The sequence below is a fragment of the Mauremys mutica genome, chromosome 2 (assembly GCF_020497125.1).
Source record: "Mauremys mutica isolate MM-2020 ecotype Southern chromosome 2, ASM2049712v1, whole genome shotgun sequence".
NCBI classification, from domain to species: domain Eukaryota; kingdom Metazoa; phylum Chordata; order Testudines; family Geoemydidae; genus Mauremys; species Mauremys mutica.
In genome coordinates, this window is record NC_059073.1 from 120,669,564 (window position 1) to 120,687,132 (window position 17,569).

General features: G+C 40.8%; 1 protein-coding gene across 1 annotated transcript in view; it reads right to left on the reverse strand.

Annotated features, from left to right (window-relative positions):
- Positions 1–17,569, reverse strand: part of CDYL (chromodomain Y like) — a 194,400-nt gene that overhangs the window by 95,807 nt on the left and 81,024 nt on the right. The window lies entirely within an intron of this gene.

Sequence of the window (17,569 nt, forward strand, 5' to 3'; positions counted from 1 at the left end):
TGATGGAGGAGGAAGAGTCGACTTACAGACCTTTTCACTGATTGGATTACTGAGAGTTCTATATATTCCAAGGGGCAGTGTCACTAATTGGAAAACTTGGAATAAAAATGTTCATGTGTTATAGTTCTCCTAATACAGGACGCGGAGAATATGGGAGTTGTGTAGCATCTTTTTTTTTTTAAACTATCATATGTCCATCAGGTTATCCATTTATATTAACCTGCCTCAATGCCCAGTTAAACCAAAGGAGTTTGTAAAGGGAGAAACCGACAGAAAATGAAATAATGGCAAAGATAAGACTCCTTGGGGAAACAATGTGGGGAAAGCTATCCATAGAACTCTGCAAATCTGTGGCTATCCACTTTATATTCATGGACTATGTTTGAGGATTCTGGATGGATACAGATCCAAATTTTATATGTAGAGCCCTGCAAATCGTAGATGTCTGCTTTAAATCCATGGATGCGGCTATCCGTGGACCGTTTGTGGATCGAATGCGGATACAAATTTTGTATCCACGCAGGGCTCTAGCTATCAATGGGGGAATACCCCTTTTGGCTCCATTCAGGCTATAGAATGGCTTACTCGTCCCAAAGATAAGTGTTTTTATAGCAGACAAATTCCTGTTACAACCTCTGGAAAGCAAAAATTAAAATAGCTCTCAGGAACTGCTAATGCATCAACATCACTGCAAATCTCTCTGTCACCTACTTGCTTTACTAGGGACTGTTTGTCTTGTCCAGTAATCTGAGTATTTGGCCATGTCTGAATTCAGATTCACCATAAATAAGATTACAACAGGGATAGGCAACCTATGGCACGCGTGCTGAAGGTGGCATGTGAGCTGATTTTCAGTGGCACTCATACTGCCCGGGTCCTGGCCACCGGTCTGGGGGGCTCTGCATTTTAATTTAATTTTAAATGAAGCTTCTTAAACATTTTTAAAACCTTATTTACTTTACATACAACAATAGTTTAGTTATATATTATAGACTTATAGAAAGACCTTCTAAAAACGTTAAAATGTATTACTGGCATGAGAAACCTTAAATTAGAGTGAATAAATGAAGACTCGGCACATCACTTCTGAAAGGCTGCCGACCCCTGGATTACAACATACTTCGTAGAAGAAAATTTGGTAGATAATTTTACATTTTAAAAAATTTGCATCCTGATTCTTGTATGTTACACCTATGCCCAAAGCCTTGGAAAGTGGACTGTCTATCAAAAAAGATGATTTTTTTTCAGTCAAATAAATATGAAGAAAGTTATTCAGGACAACTCACAATGGCTGCAAATTCAATCTTCCCAGGTTAAATTATCTGTGCTTAGTCCCAGCCACAGTGAATTGTAATGGAAGATGTGAAGAAAATCTGTTCAGCCTCTCAGTTCATATTTGAGTTTAGAGAAGCTGAGGAAAAGTTGCCCACCTTCTTCATAAAACTGAATACAGCTATTTTAAATGACAACTAAAAATTCTAATTGTGAAGAACATCCACAAGCAAGTGGTTTTAAAACAAATGGTATGATAATAGTTTAGAACACTTTTAAATTGACTTATGTTATTAGATAGCTGCTGACATATTTTTGTTTAGCAGAACCTAATGAAACTCCCTTATTTTTTATTACTCTGTAATGTCCATGCTTCCTGCTCAGCCTGACAGGAAATGGGTTGCTGTCCTCCAAGCATTTTACTTGAGGGAGATAGCAATGACTCAGTGAAGCAAAAGGCATGACAAAATCATTACATACTGACCTAAGATCATATAAATGTTGCTGCATTCTGCAAATTCTAATTTTATTTGTAAAAAGTTTCTAACTTTTGTATATGCTATAGTCCAGATGTTACAATTCATGCTTTGTATTCACTGCTAAAAAGGTGTGGTTTTTACTTCAGGGTAGGTAACACATGTGAACTATCCTGAAGTAAAAATACAATGAAGACAAGGCATTCAGTTTTACCACAAGGTCAACTCACAGAGGTCAGCCTTACAGATATCGTCTTACTTAGGTTACTTAAGATTGGAGAATACTGTTAAAAAATTCAGAAGAACTTAACTGACCTAGGTGGGTGAGCAACATAATGGAAGATGAAATTGAACGTTAAATGAAAAGTAATACACAACGGAGGAAATAATTTTAACTACTCATATACCTTTCTAGATTCTAAATTAACTCTCTGCTCAGGAAAACAACTAGACAACTCAATCAATACTTCTACTCAATATGCAACAGCAGTCATACAAAGCAAACAAAATACAAGGTCTAGATAGATCAGGTCTACTGTTTCCGCCCATCCACTAAGCTTGTTATCCCACTTAAATGTTAGAGTACGTCTACACTACAAGACTATTTCGATTCATCTTAATTCGAATTTCTGGAATCGACCGAATGAAGTCGAAGTTGTGTATCCACAATAAATACACTAATTCGACTGTGTGAGTCCACAGTAACGGGAGAAGCGTCGACTTTGGAAGCGGTGCACTGTGGGAAGCTATCCCACAGTTCCCACACTCCCCGCCGCCCATTGGAATGCTGGGATTTCCCACCAATGCATGCTGGGGGGGGCAAAATTGTGTGGAGGGTGGTTTTGGGTAACTGTCATCATTGAACCGTCAATCACGCCCAGCATCCCTCCCTGAAAGCGCCAGCTGGCAATCTGTTCGTGCACTTTTCTTCTCAGTGACAGCGCGGGCGCCACAGCACTGCGAGCACGGATCCCGCTGCAGTTGTGGCCGCTGTCAGCTCCTCGCAACTTATCGTCCACCTCTTCCGCAGTCAGCTGCTGAGAAATTTGGCTAATTTTCAATGGTGCTGCGAGCAGTGGTGGACCATGGGGGACGTTTTACCAACATCAACGTCGGGTGGCCAGGCAAAGTTCATGACGCACGTGTTTTCAGGAACTCTGGTCTGCTTAGACGCCTGCAGGAAGGTAGTTTCTTCCCGGACCACAAAATAACGCTTGGGATGTGCAGATGCCCATACTGATCTTAGGGGACCCAGCCTACCCGCTAATGCCCTGGCTCGTCACGCCCTATGCAGGCACCTTGCACAGCGACAAGGAAGTCTTCAAGTACCAGCGAGCAGCGTGAACTGTGACTGTTCAGTTTCTTCACAGAGAAGCTGAACCTGCCCCTGTTTCTTTACCAAGTTACTGTTGACTAGCCTCTGCAGTTACATACCCCGTCCACCCCGCTTCCCCACCTTCTAACACACATTTAAAAATTAAAGTACGTGCTCCACTGTAGCTTTACAACGGTGTCTTTATTGATGACTTTGCGAAACTGGGACGCACACTGTGCTGGGTAGGGTGTGTGGTCATGTAAAGACCGCCTCTACAGTCGAGGTTTGACATGCTCCCGCTCCCAGACCGGTCAGCAGTGCCGGACTGGTTGTTTCAACGGATCCTGCCATCCCTCCTTTTTTGGACTCTGTGTGCGGGGGCTATGTGGCCTTGTTGCGGGGGAGGACAGATACAGATTCCTCTGCTGCGTGGCTCTGCGGTCCATTACAGGGACCATTGCATGACATCTGTAACCCCCCTCCCCTGCTACAAATGCACGTACCACCCCCAACGACAGAAAACCTGCAAACCACCTCCCATACCAGCTAACCGCCTACTGACTGCACTGTGTGTGTGACATGCTGCTGATCCAGCCCCCGTCTCTGTACCCTGCTAAAGGTGACTGTCCTGTGCATTACACTACCCCCTCAACCACCCAACGACCCACCCAAGACATCTAACACAGCGTTGTGTAAAAAACCATGACGGAAAAAGTAAGTAACAGAAAACTACTTTTAATAATCAACAACACAGTAAGGGAAGGACTTTTCAAAATGTAGTGACTGATAGCTTTTGGGTAATTTAACACTGTCCTGTGGTGCAGTGACAGTTTTCACGGCCCCTGGTGACCCTCCTTCTTGTTATTTTTGATGAGGGGGGGATTGGAGTTTGAGGCGGGGGTGGGCGGTTGCAGATACAGTGCAGGGGGGCTCTGTCTTCCTGCCTGCGGTCCTGCAGAACATCGACAAGGCGCCTGAGCGTGTCCGTTTGCTCCCTCATTAGTCCAAGCAGCGTTTGAGTTGCCTGCTGGTCCTCCTGACGCCACCTGTCCTCCCGTTCGCAGAGTGAGCGGTGCTGCTGAGTGAGGTTCTCCCTCCACTGGCTCTGCTGGTCCGCCTCGGCTCTGGAGCAGCCCATAAGTTCAGCAAACATCTCGTCCCTTGTCTTTTTCTTACGCCTTCTAGTTTGCGCCATCATCTGTGAGGGGCATGGTGGATCAGGTCGTGATACAGTTGCACCTGTGTGATGTCAAAAAGGTAGTGAATTTCTTACAATGATACATTTTTTAAACAAAGAAACATAGTCTACTCGGTGTCTGTGAACAAGAGTATGCACAGCACCTGTCTCATGCGCACTCACTAATGGAAAGTTCAAGTTCTCTGAATGCGCTTTCATTGCCTGGGGTATTGGGCTGCAGATCAGAGAACCTTTGCAGGAAAGAAGAATTCGTGTAGCAGCAAGGCATGGTAAGCCAAACACTTTTGGATTCATAGAAGTGAATGTACAGCTCTGTCCTCTTGATGCAGGCAATCCTGAAAGCATAAACTCGGCCCCTGTTGCACCCCCTCGCGGCTGTTCACTGGGAAAGATCCCTGTATGCTGCCACTCTGTAGACTGCAGCACGTGGCTGTTAAGTGAGGCTTCTTGTTATGCAAAGGAACAGTTAAGCGCTCCCATTACTAATAGTACCCCAATTACTCTAATTTCATGCAGGAGTGTGCGAGAGAGATCACCCTGAGGAGAGTCTCACGGGCAGAGAGAGCGCGCATGCTGGAAGAAAGCCACCACAACCCAGGGGCCTACTCTGCCATGCTCGTGAGGGCAATGGTCCCGGAGTTCCAGCTTATAGCATGGCACGGCAAAGTGTGCTACCTCGGGGCACACGATAAGCTAGCTCTGCCAAGGAACCTCCTGCATAGACTTTCAGATTACCTCCAGGAGAGTTTCCTGGAGATCTCTTATGAAGATAAAAGTTCCATCCCCCTGTATGTAGACCTTCTGTTCTCCGAATGTCTCTCCCTGTTTAGTTACTAAAAAAATGTTAACTCGTTGGTCTTAGCTGCTTTTAATAAATAAATGTTAACTTGTTTAAAGCACTTACGGACTGATCCTTCTCCCGATTCAGGGTCCGCGGTAACGGCTGGGGAGGGTTGGTAGGGGATCTCAGTGAGGGTGAGGAAGAGATCCTGGCTGTCGGGGAAAGCGCCGTCGACTGCCTCGTCCTCCTCATCTTCCCCGTCCGCGAACATCTCCGAGGAACAGTCCGTCGACACTATCCCATCCTCAGAGTCCACGCACACTGGGGGGCAGTGGTGGCAGACCCACCGAGAATGGCATGCAGTGCCTCGTAGAAGCGGCATGTCTGGGGCTGGGCTCCGGAGCGTCCGTTTGCCGCTCTGAGTTTCTGGTAGCCTTGTCTCAGCTCCTTGACTTTCACGCGGCACTGCGTTGTATCCTGGCTGTATCCTCTGTCTCTCATGGCTTTGGAGACCTTCTCGAAGGTCTTTGCATTCCGTTTGCTGGAGCGCAGCTCCGAAAGCACAGACACATCGCCCCACACAGCAATCAGATCTGAGACTTCCCGGTCAGTCCATGCTGGGGACCTCTTTCTAGTCTGAGATTGCCTGGACTCCTCTGCTGGAGAGCTCTGCATCGTTGCCGGTGCTGCTGAGCTCGCCCCGATGAGCAACCAGGAAATGGGATTCAAACTGTCCAGACAGGAAAAGGAATTCAAATTTTCCCGGGGCATTTCCTGTGTGGCTGGTCAGAGCATCCAAGCTCCGACTGGCGTCCAGAGCGTCAACAGAATGTTGCACTGTGGGATAGCTCCCGGAGCTACTAAGATCGATTAGCATCCACACCTAGCCTAATTCGACATAGCCATGTCGAATTTAGCGCTACTCCCCTTGTCGAGGTGGAGTACCGAAGTCGAACTAAGGAGCCCTCTGTGTTGAATTAAATGGCTTCCTGGTGTGGACGGGTGCACGCTTAATTCGATTTAACGCTGCTAAATTCGATTTAAAGAGCTAGTGTGGACCAGCCCTTAGACAGACACCTATTAGGGATAGTCTCAGTATATGTAATCCTGCCTCAGCACGAGGGGATGTATAAGAAAACCGACTGAGGTGCCTTCCAGTCCTACATTTCTATGATTCCATAAGGATTGTGATGGAGATTGATATGGAAAATATAATGACAATAAATCAATGATATGCCCTCACTTGGAACACTGTGTTCAGTTTTGGTTACCCCACCTCAAAAAAGGATATAGCAGCATTAGAAGGCATTCAGAAATTGAACACTCTCTACACCAGTTCTGTGGGTGAGATCTCTGAATTGACTCCTAGATTAAAACATATTTGGAGAATCTAGGACAAGCCATTGGTCAGAGATGACAACAGGAATTATTGGGGTGTGGAAAAACTTTTTATACAAGAGAAATTGAAAAGATTGCAATGGATTGCTTTAGAAAAGAGACAAATAAGAAGGGAGATGACAAAATAATGAATGGTAGAGAGAAAGTAGAGCAGAAGCTTCTTCTATTTTAAATAAGGGTGAACAGGACAAGAGGCATTCAAACAAATTGAAAGGTTCTCAATTCAAAACTCACAAAAAATAAATATTTTTTCCATGCAGCTTCCAATTAGTCTCTAGCATTCATTACTACAGTATATCAGAGGCTAAGAGCACAGCAGGATTGAAAAAAGGCTCAGGCATTTATATGGATTTAAAAAAAAATTCCAGAGTTAGAGTAGCAATTTCTTTAAAAGCATTTGGAAGGAATATAAATCCTTCATATTTCTTTAATTGTGGAGCTGCTTTGCACCCAATTCAGTCTTCTACACCAGGTGTCATCAGCCTCATGCCACTTTGAACATACACCCCTAAGTCATCCTCAGAAGCAAGGGCTGGCATGAAAGCAGATTTATGGCAACTCTGTAAAAAGAATCCTCCTACATAGGGAAGATCTTCTCAGGGCAGATGTGCCCAATGTAGAACCATATTGCAGTTGTGGGTCAATGCTAAGCAGTCAAAGCATGGTCTAGAATTGAGGCCTCTGACTGTCTAAAGTCTGCCAGATCTTTGAAATACTTAAAGCCTGTGTATCCTGCCAACTCTGAGTTTGTAGGTTCTGTAGAGATTGATGAACAGCTTTTAATATACTCTTATAGGCTTCAATGGCAAACAAATTCTGAAATCTAACTTTATGGGGGGGTGGGCAAGGGAGAGAAGGAGATGGAAATTTGAATAAATTTATACAGTGTTGAAACTTAAAGGCAGGTTTCTAAACTCCAAGGAATTAACTCTGAAACTAAACACTTTAGGCTTTGCAAACTAGGTCTGTGTATGGACCTTTTATCAGGCTCTTAGAAAAGAGAATCTAAGACAAGCAAGTATCAGTGAAAGATTACCCAACAAAAAAGCACTGGAAGATTTTTTAAAAGCAAAAACCACCACTTACACATAACAAAAGGAAAAAAGAAAGTGTCATAACACAAAAATGCCTGTGAACAGATTCACTTCAAATTTTGGGGTGGGGGGGAACCCCCAAATCCCACACATCATCCTTTCAAAAAAGAACATACTAAATTTCAAATGCAAAGGATCTTTTTTTGAAGAATACAGAGGTGGGCCAAAATCAGGCTAATAATGAGAAGCTGATTACAACCTTATCTATGGCAAGATTAGTGTATTTCCATAATTAACATTTGAATAGTTATTAAACATTTAGAAAAATTTATTCTGATGGGCACATGTGGTGGGTTTTTCTTCCAAGATCAATGATCCTGAACTGCCTGAAGCACTTCTTTAGAGTAAAACAACCATCAACAGAAAGACTAGAAGCCTTTTTTTCTTAAGTTAACGTAAGGAAGAGAGTTTAATGAAATGAAGGTGAAAGTAATGGGATTTTAAACAATATTGTTTTTTGTTGTTGTTTTTCTTAAAACTACAAGTACAGGAGATTGCGTAGTGTTCTTTGTTTGGGATTTCTATGTTTGCTTGTTTGTTTTTCTTTTGCCAAATAACAGGTTAAATTCAAACTAGTAGTCCGGTGCTTTGAAGAACAGTGTATTACAAGAAAATTGACTTAAAGAATTATCCCTTTTCATTGTGTCTGTATATGTAAATGAGGGCTGTTAATTAATCACAGTTAACTCAAGTGATTAACACAAAACAAATTAACTAGATTAAAAAATAGTTGTGATTAATCACGGTTTTAATCACACTATTAAACAATAATAGAATACCAATTAAAATTTATTATCAATATTTTTGGATGTTTTTCTACATTTTCAAATATATTGATTTCAATTACAACACAGAATACAAAGTGAACAGTGCTCACTATTTTTTATTACAAATATTTGCACTGTAAAAAAACAAAAGAAATAGTATTTTTCAATTCACCTCATACAAGTTCTGTAGTGCAATCTCTTTATCGTGAAAGTGCAACTTACAAATGTAGATTTTTGTTACATAACTGCACTAAAAAAAAAAAGTAAAACTTTAAAGCCTACAAGTCCACTCAGTTCTACTGCTTGTTCAGCCAATTGCTAAAGTAAACAAGTTTGTTTACATTTATGGGAGATAATGCTGCTCGCTTCTGTTTTACAAGATCACCTGAAAGAGAACAGGTATTCACATGGCATTGTTGTAGCCGACATTGCAAGGTATTTACGTGGCAGATATGCTAAACATTCATATGCCCCTTCATGCTTTAACCACCATTCCAGAGGACATGTTCCATCCTGAATTTAAACTGGTATTCTATTATTGTTTAACAATGCAATTAAAACTGTGATGAATTGTGACTTTTTTTAATCTTGCGATTTTTTAAAATCATTTGACAACACATTTATAAAGGTGCACCATCAATCTGAAAATCATATTTGTTTGAAAATAATGCATCTAGTATAGCGTCAAGTTATAGTTATGATTAACACAACTTTGTGGATTTGACAGCACTTAGTGTATAGTCGGTTTCATTGTGTGCAGTATAATCTGGAAGTTTCTCCCTTGATGAAAGGACCTTTGTAAACAAACTGTAGAGTAGAAAACCCCTTTTAAAATATTTATTTAAAAAACAGTTGGGGACATACTGTTCAACTGATTATCAGAAACTGGATTTAATTTAGCATTTCTCTTTCATGAAAATAAACTTCAGTATAATCTTTCTGAATCTATTTTTATTTACAATATGTATACAGTTCCTATTAATTTGTTGATCAAATGTGGATAAAAAACAGGGAAAGTAGCTGAAAAACTTACACCCCTCCACCCACCCAAACATACACATACTTCCAGGGTGCCAGCAAAACAAAACCTTCAGCAAGCCAGCCCTCTCCTCTTCAGACACTGCTTCCAACTATTGTGCATCTCAACCTTAACCGCTCTCATTAAATGCATGTGAAGTGTATAGCTTCATGTTACCATACCCTTGACAAAGGCTCTCCTAAGAGGCTCTTAGACCCTGGGTAAGGTGTTAAATAACATTACATCCTGGATTAAAAACTGGTTAAACAACAGAAAACAAACAGTTAATTTTCACTGTTAATTTAAAAATTAATTCTACACTGTTAATTTTCAGCATGACAGCGGCTGACTGTCCGTGTTGTTTAATACTTTATTAATTAACTGAATAGTGAATGTGAACATGGTGGTGGCATCATTTCAGGACCACATTTTATTCTGGTTAAGAACAGAAAAAGCTGAAAAACTTCAGCAACCTAACAAAGACAGGTGAACGGACAAGCTTGATGGCAGATTTAAATGTTGCAATACACTGCACACTGGAAGGAATAATTTGAACTACTCAAACACATTGCTGGGTTCTAAATGAACTGCAACCACTCAGGAAGAAGACCTGGGTATCATTGTGGACTTTTGCTCATTCAGCTCTAGATGAATTAGTTAAGTGCTATCACATAGACAACAGAGAGTACACAAGAGCACATGCTATTATATTTTTGACAAAAATGGTGAAAGTAAAAACAAAACCAAGATGACTTTACTCAATAGATTTTAATTCAATTCATAGCAGATGAAATAGGTGCCTAAACTACTTTAATATTAAATTGTTATATTGAGGCCAACCAGGTCAGAGCCCCGCTGTACTGTACAAACAGAGAAAATGACAGTCCCAGCCCTCAAAAAATTTATAATCCAAAAAGAGACCATACTACTATAAAAATATAAAATCTTCAATCTTTAAATTCATTAGCCAAATATAATACAATAAACACTTTAGACCGAAGTAGTGATATTCATCTAAGTATCTCAAAATGATTTACATATCATTGAGACTCACAACACACCAAACAGGTGGGGAAGAAGTTTAATCTTATTATAATTGGGTAAATGGAGGGACAGTTAAATTAAATGACATGTCTTAGATTATATGACAAACTGGTGGAAGAGCAGGGAACAGAAATGAGGAACTATTCAACATCTAATATGAAAACACTAGTAGGGCTGACAGACTCTCCTCATAATGGAGGCAAGATATGAAAAACATGAAGAAAACACTGTATTTGTGAACAGTTCTTAGTGAAAATGTATCTACAGTACATCTGTACGTACCTGCTTACTGTATACAGTTTATGTGGATATGCAATAAGCGGACAATATGATTTATTAAAAATTGAAATTGTTTTTATTGTTATATGAATTCTCATCAATGGAAGCTGAAATAAACCAAAAGGTTCTAGGGTTTACTAGGTACAGAACACATTGCTTGGCTGTTGAAAGAATGAAATGATATCCACAAAGAACACATCTAGTTCTGTTCCAAAGCCAATGGAGTCTTTTCATTGACTTCAAAGGTCTTTTGATCAGGACCCTAGTGCGTAGTAGATATACTCATGAATCATAAAAGTTAATGAATGTTCAGATCTGGGATTTTGCTTTGGACCCATCAGTTACGTATATTAATATTAAAAAAATAAAAGATTTGGATCAATTTGTATTTCTGAAGTAAGTATGTTGCTTCAATTTTACATGATCATTTCTAAGAAAGAGGAAGGTGAACAATGACTCCCTTATCTAATATACTATACCATCTATAATTGCCTATTTTGCCTGAATTACTTAGATAAAATGTCACCACAATATCTATTTCTAGTCCAACTTTACCAGATTTTCAAACATATTGCATCTAATATTTAATTTTGAAAACCAAAATATAGGTTTTTTTTAGCAAGTCATTTAAAGCATTTAAGGTAGAGGAGGTTTTCTATTACTTGTGTTACTACAAATAGAACCACACTGAAATAATAACTCAAAATGTCAAATTTAGTTATTGTAAGATGTCTGGAGCTGTTATCTAAATATCAAACTTAAAAAATTCAGCACATTTTGCACACATTGAGAGAAATAAGGACTCTGTTTTCCTAGGCATTGTACCATTAAGGCACTAACGTCTGTAGTAACGGGTGCAAATAAAATTTGTACCAGGTAAGCATTTTCAAAGAAGGGTGTAATCAGGTTGAAAATAACTTTGGAAAATATGGCAAAACAAAATAGCTGAAAACAACTGCATAGTCTTGTACAGACATTTAAAGGGCAGTTTAGTCTCAGAGGATCTTGAAATTATAGTCTGGAACATATTGGAAAATCGTTATGATATGTTGCCAATCTGTAGCTCATCATCACCTATCTGAAAAATCTCTCTCTTTGCAAGACTAGGTAATGTTGGTCATCTGATGTGCATAAAAAGCCTCTGAATATTATTGAGCCTAGGTAACACTGAAAATTACTTCCTTGTCTTTACTTTCTATTGTTATTGTTTCTTATGACACATCTATTGATTGGCAGAGATTGATGAATTGTGTATATGGAAAAAAAGTAATTCCGTATAAAGAGCAAAGAATACATTTATTTGCTGATATAGCCAAGGTTCCTCAAGCTTGGAGAAAAGTTACTTTTCTTCATGGTAGTTTTATGTCTGTGCACTTTATCATGGCTGTCTTATTTCCTACTAAACTGAGACACTGTAAAGACAAGAGATTTTTATATATATAATTTTAAACTCAAAAGTCTCTTTATATCTCCCAGATTTATAACAATCTGGGAAAAGGGAAACTGATGCTGCCCTATTTGATTCTGTGATAGTCACATTGTGAGCTGTTGTCTGCAGTTTTTTTTTTCTGCCTAGTGTAAAATAACTGACATGTTCTAGATAGGTTTATAGATTTTGATTTTTGGATGATGATTTTTTTGCTTTGCAATTAAATAAAAAATAATTTCAAACTACTAGGGTCAGTGGAATGGTGGCAAAACAGTAGTTTTTGCATTAGACCGTATATTACATGGGATATTTCAGAGTTGCTAAGCCAATATTTTCTGCTGCCTAGTATTTCCTAGTAACACATTTTTCATTACGTTATTGTGTTTTAGTGTGGAGAAAGCCCAAATTAATATGCAGTATTTTGACTTCCAAGTTTCTTCACAATACAGCTGTGTCTGAACGTTATTAAAGCTAACCTTCTTATCCTGTCCTCATACTGTTTCCTGCCACATCCGTGCACCTATGATTGTCTGAGTATTGCACTGTGTCAGGTCACTGGAAGAGCATTCATGCTCAAGCAGCTGGCATCACAGGAGATGATTCATATTTTGAAGCTCTCTGCCACAGTCACAGGTACTGGAGCCAGTGACGTAGTCCCACTTGATCATCACGTCTCTGGATGAGCCAACTCCAGTGAGGAGTCAATTAAGGCAGTGTCACAGAGGCCAGGACTGATCTGCACCAGGTGGCAGGTGCTTAACTGGTGGGAGCCAGTCCCTGTCAGCCTTAAAGGTGGTGAATCCTGCTAAACACCTCGTACTACCACTTTCCCACTTCTTATTAATGTGTTGCTACAACCTAACATTAATAATCACAACAAAACCCCCACAAGCCTTGTCTTTTTCACTCAATGTGGAAATAGGACAGTGAGACACTTCAGGGACAAGTGATATTGAATACACCACAGACTTAAAATTATTTGAGTCATACACTGTTTTAAAAATGCTCAGCCTTCTTTATGGGGAAGGCAATCACTTGCAATAAAGAGGTGCATAGTGTTAAAATGATGCTTTTACATTCTGTACACACTTATTTATGGAAGGGTGAGAAGCAGTGAACTCCATGTATAATTCCTGCATGCTTTAGGCTCAGCACATCCAGCTGTGTGTAGCAGACAACCAATTGGAATATGCACTGATAACCAACCTGTTCTATTGTATGCCATAACTGACACTCGAGCTATGCCCTTGAATGTTTTGGTTTGGTACTGTTTAAGATGATTCTGGCTCCCTCTTTTCTAACTGTACGGAAGGGTGTCTTGCAGAAGAAGTGTAGGCGCCGGTCTGTATCAGTAATTGTGTGGAGTCACCTTCAAGACCTGGGGTTGATAGAATTTTCTTTATCTTAGTGTTAAATGAGTAGAAAAGAATTAAGGCTAAAATTGCTTTCTGTACTGAAAACTGCAACCTAAATAATGTATGTTTACACTGCAATTGAGAGCGAGCGGGGCTCAAGCTAGTTCTTTAAGAATACCAGTGACCTTGTGCTTTGGGCTGGAGCTTGGGCTATCAAGCTGAGGGGGGTCTGGTGGTCTTGAGAGGCTGAGCTGCAAAATCCACATTGCTATGTTTAGTGTGTCAGCTCAAGCCCCACTAGCACAAGTCTGTCTACCTGGGCTGGGAGACTCACTCCTAGCTGCAATATAGCCACACACATATACTCTAAATTATACTTTTGACAACAGGTCCTCACAAGTGCTACTTCTTTTTGCATCCCCAAATTATTTCAGCGTTCATTAAAACCTTATTTCATAGTGAATATGGTTGCCATTTGGAAATACTCCAACTGTTAATATGAGCCATAGGAAACAAAGAAATTGACAGGAATTGTGTAATCACGTGTGTGGACAAATGCCAATTACTCAACAGGCAAGTTGGATGCCTCTAGGGAACAGCAGAGAGCAGACCAAGGCAGCATGTCTGAAGGCTGCAAGGAAACAGAAATCTAGTGGGAGTTGAATAAATATGTTTTATCATTTAGTACCATTTTCCTCTCTACTCTGTGAGGGAACCATGAAGGCACACAGCCAAACATTACAGCTGCCTCCTTTCCCCAATAGACAATGAAGAAGCAGTTTGTCCATGAGACCCTCGGGAAGATTCTCCCTCTCATAGACTAACAGGCCCACATCCCAGACATTTCTGTCTGATATGGTTATCACAGATTTAAGGGGTTTTAGGAGGCTTTTCAGACTGTTTGTACTCTCCTTAATAGCTTCTTTTCATTACATACAATCAGTGAACATGTTCATATTATAAACAAAACTCACTGGGATGCCATGAGATGAACACAATTTCTATTGTTTATCACTTTCGTTAGTGACAGCTGGGACAGCTTTGATAGAAAAGATTAAAAATAGAAAGGAGCATAAACTCTGGCAAATGAAGTGTAAAAATATAATTAGGAAGGCCAAAAAAGAATTTGAAGAACAGTTAACCAAAGACTCAAAAAGTAATAGCAAAAAAAAAATTAAAAAAAAATGGGGCACATGTCATTGGCCACTGTCAGAAGACAGGATACTAGGGTAGATGGACTTTGGTCTGACCCAGTATGGCCGTTCTTATGTTGATTCTCTCTCTTGATTCACTCTCCTTCACCCTTTTGCCCCTTTCCCACAACAAAGTCCTCCTTGCCAATCCCCAGCCCTAGGAAACCCCCAACATCTCCTCCTCTGCTCCTGCTCTCTCTGATTGCAGGATTGGCAACAGCGTGATTGACTTGGCTATGTGGCTGATCTCGTGAGATTAGAAGAACTTGTTTGATGAAACTGGTTTTCAACAACCACACATCATTAAGTCTAGTGTCTGGATGGTAAAACAAAGGCTAGGATACCTAAAGAGACTGCATTTCTGACTTCTAGTTAACCACTGTTGCGAGACAGATGTTTACTTTTGTTACTGGCTTGGTATATCTTACGGAAGAACCACCACCAGTTTGGGGTGGATCTGCCCCATTTCTCAGCAGTTTGTCCTAAATCTGGTATTCTCAGCTGTGACCCACTGAGGCACGGTGATAACTTGACAAATGCAATCGTGTCCCACGCATATCTATTTAGAATGCTGCTGCAAAGATCATTTTGCTAGCTTGTCTCTTTGATCACGTCGCCTCTCTTTGCATTCCTCCACCAGCTCTCTCTTCTTTATTGCACATCAAACAGGAGCTATTTGTCTTCACTTTCAAGGCCCTTTACAGACTTTCCCCACCATACCCATAATCTCTCACTTGCTACAGAGATATTGACTCCTGCCTTGGATGGGCCCACGATGCCAGCCTCCATTGGGCACTTATTAAATTTTCAAATAAGCATTATCGTGCTTCCTCGCATGCTATCCCTCATGCTTGGGAGGAACTGCCCATAAACAGTCACAAAGGTACCTCATTATCCCCCTTCACATCCCTCTCTCCTTTGTCCATGATGTCTACAAAAAACTTGGTAACAGCTATGTTCTGAGACCACTGCCTATCATGCTGAGCAATATTGTCTCATTCTTTCCTCACACTCCCCCACCTGTCTGTATCCATCTGTTGTCTCTTGCCATATTCTTAGACTGTAAGCTCTCTGGCGTAGGGACCATCTTTCGTTCTGTGTTTGTACAGTGCCTAGCACAATGGGGCCCTGGTCCATGACTAGTGATCCTAGCTGCTACAGTAATGCAACTAAATAAAATTATTAATAATAATGATCTAGGCCCTGGGTTTCCTCTGCACATGCATTGTTTCAAGGCATGTGCTCTCAATGTACATTAGATAAGTAGAGCTGGATGGGTAGATGGTTTTCCCATCCCAAAAGGTCAAAATCTTGAAGATTTTCATGAACTGACAATCTGAAAATTATTTTGGTACGAGTCAATCGAAACCTTTTGTGTCCATAATTTGGAAGTATTTAATTTTTATTTCAGCCTAGTGATTTAATGTTTTACTATTAAAAGTAGTTTTGAACTGAAAAAATTGAATGTTTTGTTTTGAAAAATGTCAAAACGTCCCATTCTGACAAATTTGAAACTTTTTTCCAAAAACTTTTTGAAACCAGATATTTGTTAAAAATCGACCATTTCCCACAGTTTCACTTTCAATGATCTGGCATTTTCCAACAAAAAACGCTTTGTGGAAAAATTCCCAACCAGCTCTAATAATAAGTTTGTTTTAAAATATCGCATGGTTTAAGTCCTCCTGACCACATTCCCCTCCCCGCTTCCTTTTTGTCCTATTGTATCTGCATCTATGAAGAAATAGAGGAGAGCCAAAACATTTACACAGTGCCACAATCATAAGTGTTAATAGGCAGGCTTTTGAAGACATTCCTGAGAAGATGTTTTGTTGACATGACAGTATGTTGACTACCTGGCCAGCGTATCTACATCTTCTTAAATGCATGACAGCAGTTGAGAGAAACAGTAACACCTTAGCAAATATACAGGTATATGCACCTGACACAATACCACTTATCCTCTACATGACTGAAGCATCCTTCATTTCTAGTCATGTGAGACTCCACGCAATTCTCCTCTCTCCACTTTCACTGGAGGCACTGTACTGTCCCCTATATTGCCAATGCCAGTAGTGTAAAGGGACTGGATGTTGGAAATGGTTTTGTCATTTGTGGCCAGTTATTTGCCTGACAAGTTTCTTTGTTTCCTCCGTTTCTTTCTCTGGATGCTAGGAGGCAACTACACTGAAGAGAGAGTACATTTGTCAGTTCACAGTGGGCATCCATACAACACTTTCTCACCATATCAGTTATCACAAAACCACTGCAAGTGCACACACCTCTAGTTCATCTACACCAGTGACTTATTGACTAAGTTTCATACACTGCAGTCTCTTATGTTTATCTACAGCTTCTGTTTGTGTCCTTTGAGATTCACATTGCACATTCACCCCATGCACAGCAAGAGATAGTCCTGCCACCAATATGTGCATTAAAATGATTCCCTTGTTCATCTGAAGCACAGTGGATTGATTTGTGACCTGACACCACAGCTCCTAGAATGAGTTCCTCATTGCCCACCGCTTTCCAAACTCTCCTATTGTGTCTGGGTTTTCAGAAAATCTGAAGAGGAGCAACAATGTGTATGAGCTACAGGCAGAAGTGAAGTCCTCAGAACAATCTCTTTTGTGTCCATCAGTTGTGCATGTAGCTGCCAGGGGCGGCTCTAGCCATTTTGCCGCCCCAAGCACGGTGGCACGCCACGGGGGGCGCTCTGCCGCTCACCGGTCCCGCGGCTCCGGTGGACCTCCTGCAGACATGCCTGCGGAGGGTCCACTGGTCCACCGGAGCCGCCTGCCGCCCTCCCGGCGACCGGCAGAGCGCCCTCCACGGCATGCCGCCCCAAGCACGCGCTTGGCATGCTGGTGCCCCTGGTAGCTGCTATGTTTGCAAGGGCCAATTCTTAGTTTCCAAAACATTTTTGTCACCCCTTCAGCCTCAATAGTACATC